The sequence below is a fragment of the Protopterus annectens genome, chromosome 6.part1 (genome assembly GCF_019279795.1).
Source record: "Protopterus annectens isolate FY-2018-M chromosome 6.part1, PAN1.0, whole genome shotgun sequence".
NCBI lineage: Eukaryota > Metazoa > Chordata > Ceratodontiformes > Protopteridae > Protopterus > Protopterus annectens.
Genome location: NC_056738.1, coordinates 492287259 through 492312136, shown reverse-complemented (window position 1 = coordinate 492312136; position 24878 = coordinate 492287259).

Here is a 24878-nt window from a genome sequence, read left to right as displayed (position 1 = left end):
GGCACAGCTCAACAATTTGCCGTTGGGTGCAAGCTAACACTGACAGGAAATCTGTGATTCAGTATTAATTCCCTCATTTGCATAAAACAGAATGCTAATTCTTAGTTACCAATCTCACACTGAGCCATCTCCCTTAGCAACCACTACTCCCTGGTATTGTTGTCTTATGCATGCCATTTACTATCATGGCAAAATGCTGATTTGGGTTTAAAAGCTTATTTCCAACTCTTTTTCTTATTTTCAGGCTGATCCCATTTGTGCACCGCTGCCCTATGCTTAAATGGCTGAAATCGGCCAAAAAAAAATAAAGTTATTTTTTATAATTTTGCAACTATTTCCCATACCAATGGCCATATATTTGTCCATTGGCATGCCTACTACATTGAATACAAGCTTTCTTTGGAGCTGTCATGCCTCCATTTTGTAATTTTCTGCAGGTTAAACTATTCCTGCACAGACACCTGCCTGCTTCCTGGATCACTAATTCATCTCATTTGCATGGTTTTCATCAGCAAATGGGTTAATTAGCATACAGCAGTGGTGTCCGTGCAGGAATAGTGTAGGAGCGCTTGTGCACGTACCGGGAACTTGTTCCTGGATCGTTCGTTGGCCGTATTGCATGCTGCAGCACTTGCACTTTTCCTGCACACCGTGCAGAGCTTGCTGAATCCTAGGGTTTGTTACTGTCTTACCATACTTATCGTTTTTCAGATGTGAAGTATGAGTACCTACATTTTTCAATGCTTGATAAACCATTGTAAAATATGGTTGTAAATACTTAGATTATAAGTATGGGACTGCATATGCCTGCAAAATATGAATTATATTTTCGGGCAAATAAATTTATATCTTGGGATGACAGATGATTATTTGACTTACAATTTATTTATTTGCATTTATCTACCGTTATTGTCTGACCGGGCAGAAAATGCCCTTTTCAAAAGAGGCCTGGAGAAAAATGCTCCCATGCAAAAAATAAAACAAAATGTAAAACACATTTGCACTACTTACAAAAGTTGTTATAAAAACATGAAAATATAAGTTAAATCATTTTATTATGACAATAATTTACAGTACTGTAATAGGTATAGTTAAAATAGAAGAGGATACATTTAAACTAAAAACAGAATAGATAAAAGGAAAATAGAAAGTAAAAAAGCTAAGTAAGATGAAGTTATGGAAATTGGAATAAGTTTAGAAAAAGTAATGTTTTTATATAATCGCAGGTATAATTAATTACAGTATTACATATAAGATCAGAAAGTATGTAATTTTTTATTATTAGGTGACGATTTCAGTATAATTCTGAGCAAGAACTTAAATATTTTTTTTTTAATAAAAAATTTGCATTATTGTATTCATAGCTGTAGTATTCACTAATCCATTTGTTCTTACCAATCCCTTGACTGAGTACCTTAATATGGTTTAACTAAAAACTTTGGTTTCAACCTTGAAACATTCTTTTTCACCTCTACCATGTCTGAGACTGACTCGTGCAATTCCTGTTTGCTACTCCCTTTCTTTTTCTCTCATAACTCACTGAAAGAGACAAACAAACTAGTACAAATACTGCATGCTTATGGAAAAACAGGAGCTGTTCATCTCTACTTTGTTTATCTTCATTATAATTTGTTTATTTCCACACATCTGACGCATTAATGCTTCCTTAACCACAGGGATTTAACAGTACTCTAGAAATCTGCTATAATAATTCCTGGCCCTAAATGTACTGCACAGTTTTTGAGGAATGCATTTGATCTTATTTCTTTGCTTTCTACTCTTGCAAAAGCATTTAAAATGGTAGCCAATCATATAAAGGAATACATTTATATCAAGAGCTTCTTAAGTGATATGCAGCATGGGTGTTCTGTAGGATTTCAATATTGCCTTATTGTCATACAGAGCAAACAGCATTTACAAAGCTACAAAGCCTGCAACCTTGTCTGAATATTTCCAGACCTCTCTAATACAATTGATTTTGGGTTCCACATCTTGCTTTATTTATTCATCTGTCAGCCATAGTTTAATTTACTTAGCTAATCAGTCCATTAAGGTTGAGACTAAACAAGCTGTCTCCCTTCAAATGACAATTCACAGAGGTACACTCCAAGGACATGCTGTTGGTCTCTTTTTATCTACTTTATTCATTAGCTAAATATCCTTGGGCATTCCTGCTAAAAATGCAGGTCAGTATACAAATAGTTTATTTTGTTATGTGGCCCTTATTCCCAGTCACTGATTACTTCATGAATACTCGGCACTTCTCACTAATTGATGGATGAGTCAGCACTAAAGAGATATAAATAACGCAAATAAATCTAAGGCAATGGTTTTCGGTACCCTACCCAGATTTGGGAAGGTTATATCTAAATGCATAAGCTCTTATTCGGCATTATCTAATACTTACATGCTTTCACTAACTGATGCCTTGCAAACTGGATAGATATTCTTCTGTCATCTTGGAAATGCCAAATGAATGTCTTCTGATATTTCTATTTCCTAGAGAATATCTCATCTAGCTAGCTGGTGATGTAAACATTGGCACCAGATGATTTTCACTGTCGATGTGAGTCCCTAACCCCCATGGGCAAAAAGGGAAAAAAGGGGTTATGGATGGATGGATCTTATATTCTAACCAATGAATCAAGTATCCTTCAAGGCAAAAGGGGGTCTAATAACTCTGTTTAAAAAACATCAGAATACAGAATCTGGAAAACAAAATGAGATGTGTCTGGGTCCCCGAGGCAATAAATGTCACTGCACTGCTCTTTGCAATACCTGATGCTTGCCCATAGCTCAGTAATCAATAGTTCACATCTGCAGTCACATATTCAAAATCTTATTTCTAGACCACAACCAACTCTTTCTCATCTACTCTAGTTTGTACATTTCTCTGCACCTCAGCCATATCTCTGCTGTGTCTATCTGTTCCCTCTTACTCTCTATCCAGTGTCATGTGCTTTACTCTTTAATTTATTATTTTATTTATTTATTTATTGCCTACCAGGAAAGTCCAACTGGGCTGAAGCCCATTTTCAGTGAAGGCCCCAGGGAGAAAAGATCCAAATTATTACAAAATATTTTAAGAGCAATAGTTTTTACAATCTTCAAAAATAATGGTAACATTTGCAGTTTAAATAATTATAACAAATTAGACATAATATAAAAACATTGGTTAAGAATCAATACAAGTTATGTGACAATCATTATTTAGAGAAATTTTAGACAGTTTGTAGAGAAATTAAAGATAAGTTAGTCTAATACAAACAAGAATTGCAATATGAAGTGAAGGAAATATAGGCTTATGGCATACTTAGAGAGAAAGTCAGGGAAGAAAATTTGATAGAAGTAAGGAAGTAAGTGAAGAAGGGAGAATAAGGAGGTATAATGAAAGAAAAGGTACTTGTTCACATGTAAGGATATAGTTTATCCTGGTTTTGAGCAAGAACAGAGCCAGATTTTAGCTAGGAAGTCTTTCAGAGTGGTTTGGAAAGATGGGAGGGAAGGTATTGATCTGATGGATACAGGTAAGGAGTTTCAGGCCTTAGCAACCTTGTACGAGTACAGAAAATGCCTAGCAGATTTGATAGGCTTGTAGACAGATAGGAATCTTCGGTCACTAGATCACACTGACCAACTGGTAATATAGTTGTGTAGAATGTTTTTTTAGTGCTGGATAGGCAGGTGTTGCTAAATATAAGTAATACACAGAATAAGGCAGACAAAAAACAAGCTGTGCTGAAGATGACTACGATAAAATATGGTACAAATGGTTTAAAAATCTAAATATAAGAAATTAATTAATATAATAGTTTTCTGTCTGGGTTAAACAAGCTTGAAGTATTTCTAATCAAGAGTGATGGCATTATTATGAAAACATATCACTACACCTGTGAGCATACCCTTTATAGCACATGTTCATGTCTCTATCCAGATATACAGATATAAGAACAATATATTAAACTATTTACTAACAATACCCCACATATGTAGACATTATAATGAGAATAGCAGAACTGTCATGAATTATTATTAGTTGGTGTATGTCTGACCTTTATGACACCCAAGTTTCAACACAGCCTCTTAGGAACCATGTTTCATAAATAATGTGCCTGCCATTAGCTAAAGATTGCATTAAACATGATTTCTCCAAGCAGTCAGTCACCTTTCAGGTGAAATGTGTTGAACAGAAGTCATATTACTCATGATATGGGACTACCAGATAGCCATAGCTCAATGTAAAATAAAGCTGACTTAAGAATAAAAGTTTGCACACCACACTGGAATGCATTATGCACTAGACTGCTTTTTCCTTAATTTCTCTTATTGTACTGAGCAATTTTGTCAGACAGAAGGCTGTTCAGAAAACTAGATTTCAAATCTAATATATCTTAGTATAATGAAAATGAATACTAGTAGGGCCTAACAATATGTTCTCTCAAACAGGAATTGGGTGGGATCTATCTTTAACGGACGTTTTCTCAGTTAAAGTTCAAGATGTGCAGTTCTCTTATTTTTGTAACTAAACAAAGTCATGGTTATATAGAGTATGCCCCTAAGCTTTATCACCTCTAATAACAAAAACAACTGCACTGTGTGAGATGATCCCACTAAACTTGTGTGAAAAATGGATATTATGGCAGGGGGATATGATTGTAAATGATGACAGAAATTGGCATAAAATATATAGAGAATAATATAACTAGGCAGTAAATATAGTTATATAGGATTTTAAAGAAAATCAAACAGAACATCGAAGATTATTTTTCAGCCCATTAAATGCTTTTTCAACAGAACACACCTGCTCATCATATGTCCTTGTATCAGAACGCAAAGTAGTACACAGACAAAGTGACAGAGCATCATGTTTTGTTTTTCATATTTTAATATAACATTAGCAGTCAGTGGTACAACAGGTAGCAAACACTTACCTTTGGTGATGGAAGACTTGAAGGCTGTGGGTTCTACTCCCTCCCCAGGTGATTGCTAACATTGCAGTACAGTGTTAGGTAGATGCTGCACCCCTGAGTGTGTAATTTTGACATGTTAAATCTAGATCCCATCTGTTTAAGTTGGTGGTAGCTCACACGGATGTAAAACATCCTATAGTACCTGTAGAAAAGAGTACAGGTAGGTCCCCAATATCCTCGTCACAGTTCCCCTAGTAGAAAAAGTACCATCTAAGGTCATCATCAGCAACCCATTTTTTTCATGGGATCAGGGTGTCACATTAACTGTCACCATCTCTATCAATTTAATGCCACTCTCTTACCTTCTTGCAGTTCATAGCTCACTGTCACAGATCTTCTTTCACACAATCAATCCATCTCTTTCCTGGAAGTTCATTGGTTCCTTTTGCCTTCCTCCTGTCTGTCATGTATCTGAACCACCACAATCTATTCTCTTGACCTTCTCTGCACCAGGGGATATTTGGGCTTCTGCTCTGATGTCCTCATTTCTTTGTCTGTCCCACAGACATACCACCTTGAGTATCTCCTGAAAAGAGGCCACTAGCCTGGTTGGACTAATCTAGTCAAAAAAGATATGTAAATATATATTTTTTTGAATAACATGTAGTGCCTTACATTGCAAGCAATTACATTGAATGTGAGAAGTCTGTCTTGTCCTTGGAAAAGAATAATAATAAGGTGAAGTCTACTTAAGTAGAAATGTAATATATTGTTTGCCAAAAATGTAAAATAGCGAAGATGCATCAAAGAGTTTTACTCTCCTGATAGGACAGGGAATGCATTTAGTTTAAATACAAAGTCCAATGGGAGCACAATAATGGGGGTGAAATCCTCCTTAGGCCAGAGGTTGTTAAACCAGCTTCCCAATAGTTTAGACAGATGGACACTGGGAGTATTTTCTTTCCCTGAAGGGACGTGGATGCTAGGGTCATTTTATGACCAGAACATAGATGATCCCTCTTTTTTCACCAAGTCTTTTTGGGTGGTATCATCTTTTAGTGGTAGTGGTTTTAAGAGAATTATATTAGCAGGTGATTTTAATGTCTCCATGAACTCCATATCAAATAGGAGCAACCCGAGAACTGAAAAGCAAATAAAACCCTAAAAAAATGATTATTGAATTATGCAAGCATTTAGGATTAGTAGACATTTGAAAGGTTTTTAATCCCTTGGATACTGCATTCTCTTATACTATCCCCAAAGGACTTCTGGTGGCAGTACAGATTTATACCTCTCAACTGTCCAGATTTTCGCAGAAAGTCCAGAATTTTGCCTCATATTTTTGGTCTGTTTCTCTTAAAATTTGTGGTTTTCTGATAAATTACTGGGATGATTTGAGGATTGAAGTAATCAAATAATGACATACATTTAAGTTTCAGACTTCAAATGTCTTCAGAAAATATATGTTAACACAAACCTTCTTACTCTAGCAACTTTCTAAGTTTGTAAGAATGATATTTAAAATCTTTCCCTATTTTTGGGCCTTTGTCCCCCCATTTTGTCTGTCTTTGTCCAGATTTCTTGCACTAAGAGGGTGAGATGTATGGATTCTATGCTAGTTTCTGCAGAACTGTCAGGCTGTGTCACAGAAGCTGAGATGCCTCCTGCCTTCTGCACAAATCACTAAGCCATTTCCGTTTTCATCAACAAAAAGATGGAAGATAGATCCACTGATCTTCCAAGACAGCCATAACATTGAAAAATTTCAGGACTGCCTCACCAATTATCTTTTGGTTAACCCTCCTACCACCATGCCAATCCAAATATGGTGGGAATCCTTAAAACTGGAGTTGAAGAGCATATGTCCTGGGCTTAGGCTACATATTTAAATTCTCTAAGAGAGAATATTTCAGCTCTAGAACAACAGGTATTTGGAGACAAGCATAAATGTACTTCTTTTGCTAATCCAATATTTCTTAGAGAATACAAGTCTATACATAAGCAACTGAATGTTGCACTGAAGGAAAAAAAAAAAACAACTTCAGTTTTATTGGGAAGCCGCACATGCTTGGGCAGGGGGTAACAAGACAGGGAAATTAAAGGCTTATAACAGTGATGGCGGACCTTTTGGGCTTGGTGTGTCAAAAATTTGGAAAATGCCTATCTTGACTCTACTGGCGTGTCACCCCTGCCCCCATCAAACAAAAGAGAAAATTCTTTAAATATTCATTTATTTAAAAAAAATATAGTCCAATCATGTGTGCTGCTATGTATTATAAAAGTAAAATAAAAATCAGTGACTTACAGTAGAGAAAATGATATGCACACTGATAAATGGCCTTAAAATAGTGCACCAAAAAAATTACCCTACTTTTAATAATAATTTTGAATTGAACTGAAAAAAATATGGAATACGTTGCATTTTATTTCATTAACATCAATTAATTACTTTTTTGTTGCTGAGTTTTAATAGATAGAGGCAGGGCCACATATTGTTTGCATTTTTGTTCAGTTTCTTTGGTAATTCTGGTGTTGGTGAACCAGTGGCGTAGCTAGAGTTTGTGTCCCTAGGGCTGACTGAGTTTGCCCCCCCTCACAAAATAAAACATAATACACATCACAGTCATACAAAAAGTGAAAAGGACGGTACTCACATCCATTGTTAAAAGAGATGCCTCACCTTTGATACTGGAGTTGCAATCCACAAACTTGTTTGTCCAATTATGCAAAAGCATTTCCCTGACACACTAATGAATTATTTTCCCCTGCAACCCCTTCATTAGTTTCTATTCAGTATGCACAAGCACTAAAATGACAATAAATTATTTTGACCAGTGGTCACTTTAGCAGTCTGACCACTTATGTGCAAGCACTTCCCTGATACAAAAATTAATTATTTCCCCAAGCAGCATCTTCATTAGTATGTCCAGGTACACACAAGCACCAAAATGAAAAAATTCCCTTAGAGACCCCTACAGTAAAATGTCCAGGTACAGTAAGCACAAGTACCAAAATTAAACATCTGCCCAAGTGACCCCTTCAGTAACGTTCCTTGTATGTGTACAAGCACCAAAATGAAACATACACCCAAGCGACCCTTTCAGTAAAATGTTAAGGTATGCACAAGCACCAAAATGAATCATTTGCCCAAGCAACCCCTTCATTAACATTCCTAGTATGTATACAAGCACCAAAATGAAACATTCACCCAAGCAACCCTTTCAGTAAAATGTGGAGGTATGCACAAGCACCAAAATCAATCATTTGCACAAGCGACCCCTTCATTAACATTCCTAGTATGTGTATAAGCAGCAAATGAAACATTCACCCAAGCGACCCCTTCAGTAAAATGTGCATCTTTCTATGCATTGTTATGTTTATTAAAATAAATCAATTACTTAAGTACCTCTTCTTTATATTTGTTTTCTTGGCCCAGGGTTCCAGGTTCCCGCTGCTATTTTGCCGCACTGTTCTGCATCTAGGTGTGCGATTGCGTGACCGTTAAAGGGCTTCCTGCTGATCTGCTGTTGCTGTGTGTGTGTGTGTGTGTGTGTGTGTGTGTGTGTGTGTATCATGGTGTGCAACTTAGCCAAACAGAAAGCCACCATGGCACCACCTGACTAACTACCAGGCCAAAAAAAAAAAAACACAACAGTTTATCAGCCGAACCCTTTTGCCCCCAATAGCTATGCCACTGTGGTAAATGCAGCTGTATCACCCAAAATGTCGTGGCATATCACCTTTGACACGCATGTCATAGGTTCCCCATTATTGGCTTATAAGATGAAACACAGGAGAAGATGTTCAGTAATATCAGGTGTTAGATACCATACCTCGGGCCACTTAAACATAAATCTGAATGAATTCAAAATTATCTTTCTCTCCTTCTATCAGTCTTTATACTATTCCAGATTGGCCTTGACCCAATTTTCTCTGGTGTGCTTCAGAGAGCAAATCTCCCCAAACTGTCTGACACACAGAGATAATTTCTGTACAAGCCTTTCTCAGAACAAGAAGTCTGCAAATCTATCGGTAGGCTAAGGACAGGGAAAGCCTCAGGGCTGTTTTAATGCAGAACTGTATTTGGCTCTGTGCCATCTCAGCTCCTGGTTTGTCTCATTTCTTTCAACTCATTTCGTAGCTCACAATATATCCTTCCTTCTTCTCTTTCCTCCATAATAAAACTACTGCCAAAACTTTATAAGGATTGCTCCCTCCAAGGTAATTCCAGGCCCATATCCCTTGTAAATGTTGATGTAAAATTTTGTACCAAAATATTATGTCATATATTATATAGTCTTTTCCCTATTTTGATTTTGCAGAACCAAGTAGGCTTTCCCAAGGGCAGGAGTATCTGCTGTATAGGGCCTTAGTGAAAGGTATCTGTCAGGCATAGCTCTCAGTCTCTTAGCACAAAAAATGTGGACAAAGCCAAAAATAAGGGGGGGACAAAGCCCCAAAAAGAGGGACACATTTTAAGTATTGCTCTTATGTACTTAGAACATTGATAGAATAGAAGGTCTTGTGTTTCCCTGCATTTTCTGAAGGATATGAAATCTGAAACTCAAATGACTGTCTTTATTTAGTGAATTCAGTCCTCACTGATTTGCCAGAAAATCCAGAAAATCAGAAATTTTATAAGGAATAGACCAAAAGTATGAGGCAAAAATCTGCAAAAATATGTCCTCCAACTCTTTTCATTTTAGCTATTGAACCACTCAATATAACATTGAATCAATCTCTTACTGTATTGGGCTGGTCCATGCACAGTACTGAAGCTAAAGCCCATTTATTTGCGATGATTCTTACAATTAACCCCAGTGTATGTATGCTCTCCTATGTCAGGACTTTACTAGATGAGTTTGAGCACGCTAAAGTGTCCACAACTGAGCTACGTCCTATAAACTCTGCTGTCCTTGTCCTCTCACTATTTGATAAAAATAACCCTTGTTACCTAACTATTTGTCTTCATCCAAATATTGCTGTGATGCCTCAATTAAACCTTTGAGAGATATACAATGAGCCCTTCTTATGAAATATAGGATGAGACCTTCTTATTCTTATGCATGCAGTCTTGATGGAAACCCCATTTCTCCTTAATGGTGTATATCTATGCAGTCAAAATGTTTGTAGCTTCCTTATTAGTCAATGTTTTCAGACAAATCCCTACTTCCCCATCCCACCCATGGCTTTAAAAAAAACAAATTATTGGATTCCTTCGTTTTGGATTCTCTGGGTCTCAGCATCCTTGAAAAAAACTGATATACCAGAGCTTTTCAGCTCACTCATCTTTGGACTTGACAGTGACAATTTACCTATTTGGATGACTTTAGAGGGAACCATCTTATACTCTGTTTCCTCTTAGGGTCTTAGCAGGTACCCCATTTCTCTGCCTAAACATGTCAAGCTTTCATACCTTCTGTACAAAAACCATTTAGGCCTTTAAGCTTTAACAGTCTATCTCAATTGGTCGGATATCTGGGAATCTGCAGTTCTACTTTGGGTACAAACCTATCTCTTCTTCTTGCATGATAGCACTCCCCTTGTTAATTACATATGGAAGAGGAAGAGTATCAAATGGCTCTTTGACCTCACTACCAGAGTGAAAGGGGAGCTCATCATAAATAACTTTGAGAGTCTTGGCATTTACCACACTCATCCTTTTGGGTGTATTTACAACTTGGGTGTATGCTTAATAGATCACCCATTAATGAGCACTTGCAGCAAGATCCTTTGCCATTTTGGAGTGAACTTAAGGTTTAAACTGTATAAATTATCCCCCACACCTGCACTTGTCTCCTTTTCATATCCCCTCTTCATTTCTAGCAATAAAGATACAGTACTGAACTCTGTTAAGTCCTGACTACAACTTACAGGTACTGATCTTAAGGCAGATTGTCATACTGTCAGCAGGAATTTGACGTGGTACAAGAAATGTTCTTATGTTTATGAGAAACTGATCCTTTTAGTGCACAAATACTATTGGGTCCCAGCACCACAGCCACATATTTAATATATGTTCAACTTGTTGTGTTTGATGTGTGAAGAACCTTCCACTATTATATTTCATAAGTTTTGGGATTGCCTCCCAATTTTTAAACTTTAGGAGTCTGTACTAATGTGAATCAGAACTTCTCTAAATTTAATTCTGATATGCACTAAATCTGCAATGTGATTTGACATGCTGCACACCCAGAGAAGCAAAATCTTGGACAAACTCTCTGATTAATTCAGGTCTCTGCAGTGGTGAGTGCATTTATATCTTCAGAATGGAAATACCCAACATGCTTGTCAGAGAAGTTGTTTGGAGCTTGGTTATTACAGCCAGGGCATAATCTTTCTAATTTTCCCATCATATCTAATTACTCTACAGGCCTACTTTATCTATCCAAACTCTAAGTGAGGCAGTTACTATGTGGCAAATTTTTATTCAAGAATTAGAGCCCAAGTCCTAGTTTATATTCACACCCAATATTCTGCTGCACCTTAGTATTTACCTATTAAAAAAGTTTCTCTTGTCTAGCTTTCTCCTGCTTCTTGGCAAATAATTAATTTGTATTCTACTTTATAAGTCCTCTCTCCAGTGCTTTTGGTTGTTGTTCTCTTGTATATAGTTTCTTCATGTTGTAGTGATGTGTTTCATGATTTGTGACTTCAATTAACTATAGAATTTTTAACTATGTTATTATAATGTTAAGCATACTCACTCTTCAAATTTGTATTTTTAGTAATTTTTGATAATAAAAAACTTGCTGCAAAAGAAAAAAAAACTAAAATACACAGCTATAATACTTAGTATGACTTACCTATAATTACTTTATTTGTGGAATAATATAAAATGCTTTTATGTTGCATGTGTGGACAATTTCTTGTTCAATACTATTTCTTCAAAGGTCAGCATTGTCATTTTACCATAGATTGTTATTATTGTGTGTGTGTGTGTGTGTGTGTGTGTGTGTGTGTGTGTGTGTGTGTGTGTGTGTGTGTATGTGTGTCCCTGATTGGTATAAATGACTAGGTATATTGCAGTACTTGCCTGATTTGCAGAGACCACTACATTTTGATGATATACTTCTGGAACATGGCTCTTCATAACAAACTTAATATCAAAATAATGTAGGCTTTTAGCAGGTTATTCCTTATATTATGTAGCAAACTGCATGGAATATTGTCAAGTCGCATTTAGCTGCTGGCATTGATTGTTTTTTTTTTCATTCTTTGGTAACCATTTCACCTAATACATTGGGTAAGTCTTCTTTAATGGATGGATGACTGAGTGAAAGGTATAATCTTTGAAGCTGGCACAGAATGTGTCAGCCAGACTATATATTTAATAAAAAGAAAAAACAACAAATGTAATAAATGAAATAAAGTGAGGCTCAGATATAACTTGTTTTCGAAAGTCTGTAGCATTAACAATTTTTCCTGTTCAGAGGTGTCTGACATAACTTTAAGATACATTCTTCTTAACTTCTGTTTTACATGCTGGTACTTTATCTAAGTAGAAGAGATTATCTGTTGCTGTGATCTGATTACATCATGATTTTGACTAGATGCACAAAAGTGTGAGCAGCCAGATTGCACATGTAAGCCAAGGCAAAACAAGATGTGGAATGAAGGGTGTTGACCACATCTATTAGTATCCTAGTGATGAGTCACAGATGAGTTGTGTAGATGTCTGTAGTGACCTGTGGAGAACTGCATTCTTATGGAAGCTGTGTCCTTCTCTTTAACTTTCTTCTGAGGTACTGTATTTTACAACTCTCCTCAGGTAACATGCATAATGTGCAAGAGTAACAGCAGACGTGTAGGTCTATATATATTGTGTTAATCATTATGTACCTATAATGTCTTCAACAGTGTGTGGGAAGGAGCTAGAGAAATATAGTTGGCAGAGATGTTCTCTCATGGAGAAGAATGAAAGTCACTGATGATATAGATAAAGGAGAAATCAGTAATGCATTGGTATTTTGTGAAATAAATGCCTTAATGAGCAATATTTTAAAATACAATAATAACTATGCCTTAATGACTGGCATTTAAAAAAATTACAATACTAGCCATGCTGCTGGCACCACACCAAATGTCCTTCTTCATTACCTTGCTATAAGATCTTTGAAACCTGAAGTCTTTGACTTTAGTGTAGTTATTTGCTGTTTAGACAGTACAACATGTTACTGTAACCAAAAAGCAGCTTTCATGCTTACACTGTGGGAACGTCTATTTAAATATGAAAAGAAAAACAACAGCACCAGTTATAGGTATAGGTTTATGGGTTTGTAATTTCTTACTAAGCTTACAGCCAAGAAGATTATCAAGAATCTCTAGCCACAAAATCCACTATTAGTGGAAGATTAATAGTGTCCCCCATTAAGTGTATTATCCCCACATTGTCTAGCAGAAAATTTGTAATTACACTTCCAAATATTTAGACTGGAAGTACTCTAGCTGATATGCAAAGGAAACCTGTTACAGAATCAGGGGATATGGGATATTATGTGCCTGTTTTTCCAGTTGGTATTACTAACACGGTAGTATAGGCTTAAGTCTCTACAGCTGGTGTTTCCTTTACCATCCGCTCTGTTTAAGTAAAGGAGTTCAAAGTATGTATGGTCACAGGAGAATTCACAGCGATAACCCCTCACATCTATGTGAGACTGAATAGAGGGACCTATGGTACAAAGACCTGAGATTTTGTTTTTATAGGAAAACATCAAGATCTCTCAAGTTTATTTAAGTGCTTAATGAGGTGTAAGGCAAATGAAGCATTATATCCAATGATGGGCCTAATGAGGGAGAAATAGAGTAGAATTATAAATTGTCTGGGCCTTGAAGAGATATCATAATGATTAAGTTGTACAAAGAGAAGGATTTTCTAACTGCGACAGAGATGTGGTGGTTAAAGGAGAGTTTGCTTTCAACACAGGTTTCAAAGTCACTGATGACTGAATCAAATTTAACTGAAACACTACCTGTTTTGGTATGTCATGTTAATGATAGGTTTACTAAAGGAAACTATACTGCATTTCTTAGAGTTGATGCTAACCCCATGATTTACACATCACACATTTAGTTGGTTCACAGTTGCTGGAGAATTTGTGCATCAGAATAGGATTTAATAACTGCCATCTATTTGCAATCACCAGCAAACTTGATGAGTCATAGTCTCTTGATATCAACTTTCTCTTCAGAGAAGTAAATGCCAAAGATAATCAGTTGGCTGTCCAGGAAACTATGTATGCATTAATACTCCAACAAAGAAAAAGAAAAAAAATGGACTTCCAAAACATCTGAAGTTGTTTAATAGTAACTCATTTTACACTCAGGAAGCTTTTGGGAAAACCCTTCTTCAGTATGATAACACACGATAAAAAACTTCTCACAATTAAATGAAACATTTAAAAAAATGTTACAGCCACAGCCCAATCAAAACCTACAATCAGTTAATAATTTAAAGACATAACACTTAAAACACTATGCTAAAAAACAGTACTGAGCTTTAAAAATTGTTTTCAAGTTTTTAAACACATCTGCTTATATTTTAAAACAGGTTTAATGTCATTGACAGCATTAATCCCATGTATAGCGTTCTGCTTCCAGTTGAAAAATCCAGCCATACCCACTTATTGCAATCTTATCTCTACCCCTCACATTTTTATAAATAATATCTATCACTTTAAATTTAAAATTATGTTGAAGTCCATATTCAGCCACATGTTTAGCTAAAGCATTAGAACTATTATTTCTTCTAATATCGGACTGATGCTCATTAATGCAATTTTTTAATTTTCTGGTTGATTTGCCTACATAAAAAGCTGAACATTGCAAATATGTTGATAAATATACAATATTCATTGTATTTATATGGATTAATAGTGACATGGCAGAGTTTGTCAATAATCTTTAGCATGAGGGATGATGCCAAAAGCCTTTGGCAAAGCCCAGGTACGCAGAGATGACTGTATATTTCTTACCCATGGCCATAATGACCCTTTTGAGGAACTCAGCTAGGTTAAGCAGACATACTCTTCCTTTCACAAAGTTGTATGGTGAGTATCTGGGAATACATGTTCACCTATATCATTGTTTATTACTTTAGCTGTAATCTATTTCATAGCCTTGCAAATAATACTAGTGAGACTAATAAGCCTTTAATTCTCCAAGTCAGCTGAGGGGACACCTTTATGCAAGAGCACTACAACAGCTGTTCTCCAAATCATGGGGATGTAATCAGGGGATAGCCTCTGGCTAAAGAGATGATGGAAGGGTTCTGCTAGGCAGGCTTGTAACTTCATATAAGGCATCCTAGATATTGTAAGTATATATGGAACTTATCCTTTCAACAATTTCCAAAATTAAAAATACTAAGTCAAGAATGATTTTAGTAGGGGAAATATGTGTGTGTGTGTGTGTGTGTGTGTGTGTGTGGGGGGGGTGAAGTTGAAGTAAATTTGCCCACAGGAATATTAGCAATATCCTTGGGGTAAGAGTACCTAGGTTTAAAGGTTCATAGGTGTTTGCTAGGCTTAATAACCACTAGGGCCTTAATAAACTGAGCCATGCAGCTCAAATGTATCCCATAAATTATTATGTCTTAGATGTCATTTTAAGGGGCTATATGTTAGTTAGGGCATGATTTAATGCATCTATATTACATAATCAAACTTTTAAAAGTTCGAACGTCATATGGTCGATACCATATGATCGAACATTTAAAAGTTAGAAAATGTAATAAAAAATAAACCAAAGAAAAAACCTACCTGAATGATTTAAGCAGGGGGGGCAAGCCCCACTACACCCCCCCCCGCTCTTTAAATATACAAACTCCAAGATTGCACTACAGTCCAGAAAAGGGAAATCTTTCCATTCCACACTGTACGGAGATCTTCGTTGAAACGTTCAAACTTTTAAAAGTTCGATCATATGGTGTTGACTATATGACATTTGAACTTTTAAGATTTCGACAATGTGATATAGACCCTGATTTAATGTCTGCCTGTATCCATTAGAGACATAGATGCCAGACCTGGGGTGAATTTTTGATTTCCCATCCACTGGCTCCAGGTTACGCTTGAATAGGGTTAGGGAAGGGCTCTGCTTCACATGGATGGGAAGTCTATTGCAGTGAATGGTAATTGTCTGAGATACATGCCTGTCCCTTTATTGTGTCCTATTTATGTAGTAAGTAAAGTTTAAGTCTCAAAGTTCTGACGCTGTTCATTCTGCAGATATGCAAAAGGTCCATCGGAGTGGGAACCAATGATGCTTTGTATGTCAAACATTGATCATCTTTAAGCAGTCTGTAGGAAACATAGTAAAGAGGGAGAGCTTTGAGGTGATCTGTATAGGATGCATTATTTATGCCTTGTATTATTTTTGTGAAGAATCTCTGAGGATGGTCCAGTTGTTGCATATGATTGATCAGTTTCATATTAAAGGGGGTCATTATACCCAATGATGGGTCTGATGAGGTGTGATGCTGCCAGCCCAGCTAGCTGGAATTTTGTAGATAATTCTATGTCATTTGTGAATATTGCTATGATTTATACAGAACTGTATGTTATGTACTGAGCTTCAAGAATGTAACCACAGTGTACCCTACTGGAAAAGAACAGAAATGTATATAAACTATACACCTGTGCAAATGTATGTTTTAATATTAGAAGCTGGAACATACAGAGTTAACTTGAAAAACTTCAAGAAAATAAGTTGGAATCAAAATGTTTTATGATTGTATCTCTCTGTTTTAATCCAGCAAGCAGACACAATGTCTAGAGCTAGAAGTTTTTCTATTGTCTTGAAAGTAATTTTAATTACTAGGTTTAAAATGTAAATGCTTCCTAGCAGCTGCACGTCTGAAAGATATGTACTTCTCACTCAGAGATGATAAAATTCTATTGGTATCTGTTAGCCTGGGAACTGAAAGCAGGTGACAAAGCGTGATGTCATCCAAGCTGACCCAGCAGTAATGTTTGATAGTAATTTTGGAACTCTCTCAGAGAAAACCGGTGCATTTGGTATCTTGTCTTGGAACTACAAACATCCATTCAGCACTTCTGCCTGCATGTTGCTCTGTAAGTAAGATTTGGGCATAATATTTCTTTTAGAGATAAATAGAAATATAGTAAAGATTAGTTTAGATGTTTGCTGCATTCATTTGAGACTGTCCTGCAATGGTGTTTTAAAATATTTCTTCTGATTCTGAACTCTGCAGTTACTGTGTTGTTTGAGTATTGTCTTGTTCTTTTATTTATTATTAAATATATTTAAACCTATCTTTGTGACTGATATTTGTGAGACATATTTAATCTCTTAGAGTACTTGCATATGTATTTGGTGACGCTATACAGGCCACTCCTAAATATCCTTGTTCTTGGTCACACTTACCATTTGGATAATAGTAACATTATACAGTAGGATTGGTCACCCTTTGTAAGAGCCTTTATAGTAGCTGATAAGTAGGGGTTGGCGGCAGTGATAACTACCTTATAATCTGGGCAGATGGGGGCATAGCTAGTAAACCTGGCCAGCCTTTCCCAGGTGTGTGTGTGTGTGTGTGTGTGTGTGTGTGTGTGTGTGTGTGTGTGTGTGTGTGTGTGTGTGTGTGTGTGTGTTTGTATATAAATCAAATCTCAAAGTGTGTGTGTACCAGCTACTGGGGCAGGGACATAAAGCACTGGTTTGACAGAGAGGTTACTGGAGGTCTTGGCCTGACCCCTCAGCTGAGATCGTATCCCTATAGCTGTGCCAGTGGAGAGTCTTATTGGGGATCTGGAGAAAGAGGGAGAAACCAACCCCCAGTCTGACTGTGATCTCTGTGTGCTCTTAAAGGAAATTGTACTTTACTGTGTGTGTACTTGTTATCCTCTCATTGTGTACATCCCTTACTGTTGCCAGTAGTGAGGATTTAGTCTCCTTGATTACTGGGCCAGTGCAGGGGCATCACATGAAAGCTGAATACAATGGCAAAATTACCTCCCTGGATCTAGATGTCATGCCCTTACTTATAAGTTGAGCAATATAAAAGGCATGTCTTGCTATCTTAGACACATTTTCGTCAAAGGTCAGGTTATTATCTACATGCATCCCAAAATCTCTAACTTCTGGGGCTACTTCTAGTGGTGTTTTATCAATGAGGTAATTTTCCAGAGTGGCTTTCTTCCCAAATAGTACAATTATGCATTTCACAGCACTGAGTTTTAAACCATGGCTTTGCCACCAGTTATTTGTTTGCATTAGATCTTCCTGTTAAATTTTAGTATCTTGTGTGGTCTGTGACTGCTCCTAGTTTGCAATCATCTACAAACATGCTCAGCCAGAGTTGCTTGATGTTTGCCTTAACTTCCAAAATGTAAATGTCAAAGAGAAGCAAAACCAGCACAGAGCCATGGGGGACTCCTGTAATGACCAGCCTCTTTCTGGAGGTAGTCTGTCTTGTTCTAACTTCCTTGTTCCTATCTTGAGCCAGCTGGCTATCCAGCATGTTACATATGGGTTTATGCCTAATTCCATGAGTTTGTTTACAATGCCCAAGTGTGGGGTATTTTATCAAATACTTTAGCTAGGTCAAGGTAGGCAGGAGTCACCATTTTGCCCTTGTCCATTGCCTTGGTGACCTTCTCAAAGGATTCCACCAAGTCTAGTAGGAATGACCTGCCTTTGATGAAACCAAACCAGGTGGGGTGCAGTGTCTGAAGGTTTCCTATGCCATTCTTAATAATTTCCATGATAATTCTTTCCATGGCTTTGCATATGAGACTGGGTAGACTAACAGGCCTGGAATTCCTGGAATCTATTGATGATCCACCCTTGTGCAGATGGATGACTGTTGCAGTCCTCCATTCATGTGGCAAAAAGCCTGTTCATAGGCTATAGCTGAATAGTGACGCCAGTGGCCCTGATAGGTGATATTTCAGGCTATTTAAGAGACATCCAGGGATGTTATCAGGGCCCATCAAAGCTGTGTTCTTGGCCTTAGAAAGGGTATGTTAGATGGCATTTCTTGCCCGGTGGCTGTGGTTAGGGGGGGGGGGTAAAGTTGGAGGTGAACTTGTTAGCCAGTAGATTTGTTACAGCTCTAGGCTATGTGAACGTGGCTCCATTTACAACCATTGCAGTACACTGTTGTGTGCTGCCTTTGAGGTTTATGACATAGGTAATGAAGGTTCTATGGCTATCTTTGGGCCTGGAAGTTTCCTTTACCTCAAAACTGGCTTTCCTGTATTAATTAGCCCTCTTAGTTGAGTGTTTAATTTGATTTTAGAGATTTGAATTTTTGGGTGTTAATTTTAGTTATGACTTTGTTGTTGTTGTACAACCTGTTTAATTTTGGATTCCACCAGGGTGGTTTGTTGTTAGAGTTTGTTTTGGACTTTTGGTAGGTACAGCAGCCTCTATGTTACAATTGGCATAGTTTATAGAGTTTTTTGGAGCAAATCCACATAGGCTGCTGTGTTATCTAGGTTTGTAGGGCCTTTGAATTTTGAGAAGTAATAAAAGGTAGTGTGCCTTGGAATAGTTCCTAACTGTTACAGGGTTTACTGAGATTACAGAATTGATTCTTATGTCACAAGAAACCACTTTGTGAATTCACCTTAACAGAGAGGACATGAAACTGGATGGGCTGCAACATTCTCCCATATTTGTAACAAGGTCCAATATATTTGCACATTTAGTAATCATATGTACTATCTGATCTAGGGTGTTTGTGTTTACAAAGTCCAGGAATCTCTTTCCCTGCAAACTTGAGGGTCGTGTAGGATACCTAGGCAGTAGAAGGGTGATTAAAGTCCCCAATAAGTATGGTATTTGGTTGAATGAGGAGTGTCTTCAGTAGGTCTAAGGATGACATATAGGTTTTCTGGGACATAAAGGGCAACATAGAGCTTGCTAGGATATGGGATGAGACTTTGTCTAGGGAAATCTGTATGTGGAGACACTCTGGCATGTTATCCTGTTTAACCAACTTGTTATTGGTGTAGATCAAGATATTTGAACCTCTAGTCCCTGTCTGTGCAGCTTCTGATCTGAATATGTGGAAGGCACTGAAGCTTTGCACTGCCGGGGTACGCTCTGCAGCTTTAACTATGTCTCAGTAACTGCACTGATAGGTTCATAAGTAGGTATTAGGCTGCCGGCCCAAGGGCCTACATAAGCCTAGTCAACAAGGTTCCCTGGCTTACACCACCCAAGAAAGTTATTTTCCTGTGCCACTGTCGAGCAGAGACCCAGAAGTGATCCCCGGGGTGTATTTCCTATTTCCCATCCACTCATCAAGATTTTTCTTGAATAGTGCTAATGAAGAACTTTGCTTGACATAGATGGGTAGCCTGTTCCAGAGTATGGGAAGTCTCTGGGACAGGAATCTATCCCGCCAGCATGTCCTGTTTATTGTGGTGACAAGGTTTAGGTCCCTAGAGCATGTAGCTCGGAGGGATTGGGATTTCTTTAGGTGTAGCATGTCCAACAGCTCTGGGTTTGGCATAGCTTTATATGTTAGGCAGAGATCACCTCAGAGTAGGCGATATGCTATGGAGTAAAGCTGGAGTTTTTTGAGGCGGTCAGTGTAGGGCATTTGTTTGAGGCCAGTAATCCTCTTTGTGAGGTACTTCTGTGGCCTTTCCAGATGCTGCAGATGTCTTGTGAGGTGCATTCCAAAAGGGGCGGTGTACTCTATAATGGGTCTAATGAGTGTTGAGTAGAGGAGAACAATGACCTCTTTTTTTCTGGATGAGAACCCTTTTATGATGAGGTGTGCCACGTAGAAGGACTTCCTGACTACTGTGGCAATGTGACTATCCAAGGAGAGACTACTGTCCACCTGGGTCCCAAGGTCTCTTATCACACATTCGGTGTTAAGCAGATTGATGCCTATGTGGTAGTTCACGGGTACAGAGTTTTTACCAAAGGGGTTAACACTGCAGTTTTTGACACTGAGCTTGAGACCGTGGCTCTAACTCCAGGCATCAGTCTCAGCAAGGCCCTTCTGTAGGATGTCCACATCATTTGGGGACTTGACTATGGCTCCTAGTTTGCAGTCATCTGTGAACCTCATTAGCCAGAGGCCTTCTGTGTTAGCCTGTACTTCAGAGAAGTTGATACCGAACAGGAGAGGTCCCAGGACGGAACCCTGTGGTACTCCACTTGTTACTGCTTTGAGGTCAGATTTGGAGTCTGCAACTTTTACAGTGTGGGTTCCGTCAGTGAGCCAGTTGGCAACCCATCTTGTGATGTAGGGATTTATACCTAGTTTAGTGGGCTTAGCTATAGTTCCAGAATGGGAGATGGTGTCGAAAGCCTTGGTGAGGTCAAGATAGGCTGCGTGAATCACCTTACCCTCATCTAAGACTTTGGTGACTGCCTCAAAGAAGTCGATCAGGTTCAGGAGACAAACCCAAACTGGGTGGGATCCAGAGTCTGGAGGTTACCAATGTCTTTGTTTATGAGTTCCATGATGATACGTTCCATGGCCTTGCAGACCAGGCTTGTCAGGCTAATAGGTCAATAGTTCCCGGGATCAGTGGTGGTTCCCCTTTGTGGAGTGGGATAACTGTTGCTGTGTTCCATTCAGTGGGCACAAAGCCCGATGCAAGGCTATTATTGAACATGGTGCTTAAGTGGGGAGCCAGTTCATTCTAAAGTTTGTGTAAAACGCAGCCTGGGATGTTGTCCGTTCCCATGGATGCTGTGTTTTTGGCTTTAGAGAGTGCAGCTTTTACCTGCGTAGTTGTGATTACAGGGACTCTGCATTCTTCCTGTACAGATATGGGCCCTTTGGGGGGGGGGGTAAAGTTAGCACTGAACCTATCTGCCAGGATGTTGGCAATATCAGTTGGTTCTGTAATTTTCGTGCCGTTGTGCTGTAACTCAGAGCAGATCTGGGTGTTGCCATCGAGATTCTTGACATAGCTATAGAATGCTTTGTGGTTGTCCTTAGAATTAGTGGCAATTTTGTTTTCATAGCTAGCTTTGGAGGGTCTTATAATGGATCTCAGCTTCTTACTGAGGCTGACCAGGGAGCTCCTCCACTCATGGAATTTTACTCTCTTTTGCAACAGTTTCTTCCTTCTGTTGTACAGTTTGTTTAATGCAGGGAACCACCAGATTGGCTTCCTTTTTTTGGAGGATAGCATCTTGGTTCTGTTTGGGATAGCACGATCCATGCACTCATGCTTATAGAGTGCATTTGTGTAGGATTCAGCAGTTGTAACTGTATTGTCCATCTGCATGGGTGTCATGAAGTTCACCACTTCTGTCTTAAGAAGCATGAAGTTGGCTTTGGAGATGTCTGCATTCTCCATTGTCAAGACAGCTTGGAAGGAGTGGAGCTGTTTCTTTAAACCCCTGGTACTGAGCACTAACAGCCTTACATTCTCATGGGTTGATTTTGCTATTCTGGAAGGTTTGTCAAATTGGCATTGCCTAAAAGAGCTCTATGGGGGAGGACAATGTTTTAGCCAATATTTGAAAGCCTGGGGGATAAGTGCAGACTATCCTTGTCAAAACAATGTGGTTTGTTAACCATATCCTCACATGCTGACAAATAGTGCATCCCTTTTGAATGACAATAGAAACTAAGCCATCTTTTGTTCATATTACAGCATCAACCTTGGTGAAGATGCAGCTTAGTGCTAGGCACATACCAGCCTACAACACAGTCTGAGTGCTCCCTAATGTCTTTCTTCATATAGTCCAGGGAGGTACAGCTCACGTCTTTTACACCTACATGGACTGTGGATGAGATAGGGGAGAAATGGCTCCTGAGGGTAGTCATAGCGGTATGTAGAGAAAGATGTATCCCAGATGAGTGGAGAATAAGCATACTAGTGCCAGTGCTCAAGAGCAAAGGGGATATTCACAAGTGTGAGCAGCACATAGATATCAAATTCCTGTCATACTGTATACAATTTCTGGAGAGGGTGATTGATAAACAGATATCCAGAGTAGTAGAAAATAAGATGGGAGATGAGCAGATGAGATTCAGATCAGGATGCAACACAATCAAGCTGATATTTGTAGTAAGTCAGACAGTTGAGAAGAAGCTAGAGATGAGGAAAGAGTCTAACTGGGTATTTCTAGACATGGAGAAAGCATATGACAAGATTCCAAGAAAGCTGATTTGTGCAGTCCTGTGGTGGTTCATAGTCCCAGAAACATTGGTAGAATTGGTAGAATAAGTCCAGGTGATGTACAAAGACCCAAAGCCTCAATTACAAACAGTGTTTTGTCTCATAGAGGAGTTCCCAGTGGGACTGGGTGTGCACCAGGGTTCAGCTATAAGCCCACTGTTGTTCATACTGGTGATGGACTACATTAGCAAACAGGTTGGAAGGGACAGATCAACAGAGTTGCTGAATGGTGGCATTACATGCAAGAATTTCTGTAAAGAATATGGGAATGGAATGCAAAATTGAAGGTACATGGGATAAAGCTGAGTACATATAAGACAGTTGTAATGGCAGCAAATGGGGGAAATCAGAAGAAGCTGAGAAATTAGATAGAAGGGAAGACAGTGGAATAATTTAACAGCTTCAAGTGTCTGTGAGGGTTGATTGATTAGAAGGAAATTCTGAATGAGAAGGTCAAAGCTAGAACCAGAAGGGCTGCAGCCAACTGACGCAGAGTGTCAGGGGTAGCTTATGACAGAAGAAAGCAAAAGAAGCTGAAAAGTAAGGTGTACAAAACAGTAGTGTGACCAGTAGTGCTATAGGGTACAGAAACCTGGGCAGTAAAGGAAGAGAATTTGAGGATACTAGAGGTGATAGAGATGAAGTGCCTGATATGGGTGGAAGGATGCAAACTGTGGGACAGATGAAATGAGGTCATAAGAGCAGAATCCAAAGTAGCTCCAGTTACAGAGAAGAACAAAAAAAAGATTACAGAGTTTTGGGCATGTGCAGAAAAGCTGAAGACACTCTGCTGTAGAAGATTTGGGATGGACAAGAAGAAGGAAAAAGGAAATGAGAGAATCCATGGTTGAAAGAGATGGCAGGATTGTGTGAAGACCTGCAACAGTCAGCCATGACTGTTGAAGAAGGTAGGAGAGTGACATTGAATCAAGAGAGATGGCAGCAGTTGACACAAGACCCCCAACCCCATGGAGAAAAATGGAAAAAAAGTGAGTTGATGATGAAGCTGATGGTGATGATGGACTATGACTCAGTCATATTGGTACCTGTGATGTAATGACTTGACAGTGTGCATAACTTGGCAGATTCTAGCTCTTGATAAGCAGCTGACCATTATTTTCTATTTGTCGAGCTTCGTGAGTGGGCATCAGCATAACCAAAGTCCTGGAGAGTGTTTAAGCTTTTTAGTTGAGATTCCACTAAGCCTGGCATTATATGTAATGTTAAGTGTTGCTTTTGTTGAGAGGTTATTTTGGTTTGCAGAGGATAACTTTTGAAGGTGGAGTGTCTGGGAGATGTTTGAGGTTTGGGAACATTGCATTTAGGTGACTCAGCATAAGTTGATCTGTGTGTGAGGTACATACTGTGTGTGGTGGATGTAACGTGTGTGTTTCTGACAACCTGATTTTTATTGTGTGTTTGTACGCGAGAGCTTATCCTTCAGTGACATTGTGTGTGTGTGTGTGTGTGTGTGTGTGTGTGTGTGTGTGTGTGTGTGTGTGTACGTGCACACACATGCACATTGGTCTGGAAGGTAGAGATAGGGGCATTAATATGAAGTAAATTAGGCAAGGCTGTGTGTGTGTGTGTGTGTGTGTGTGTGTGTGTGTGTGTGTGTGTGTGTGTATGTATGTATATATTTCTCTCTCTCTCTCTCTATATATATATATATATATATATATATATATATGGATCCCTATCACTTCCCCGAAGTTTCAGAACTCTAAAGACCATATGGCTGAGACCATATGTCCGAAGTTTTGAAACTCAGAACACTTTGTATTCGGATTGCCATATAGTGCGGAACTCAGGATTTGCCATTTTCTTCACTGTAGTGCGA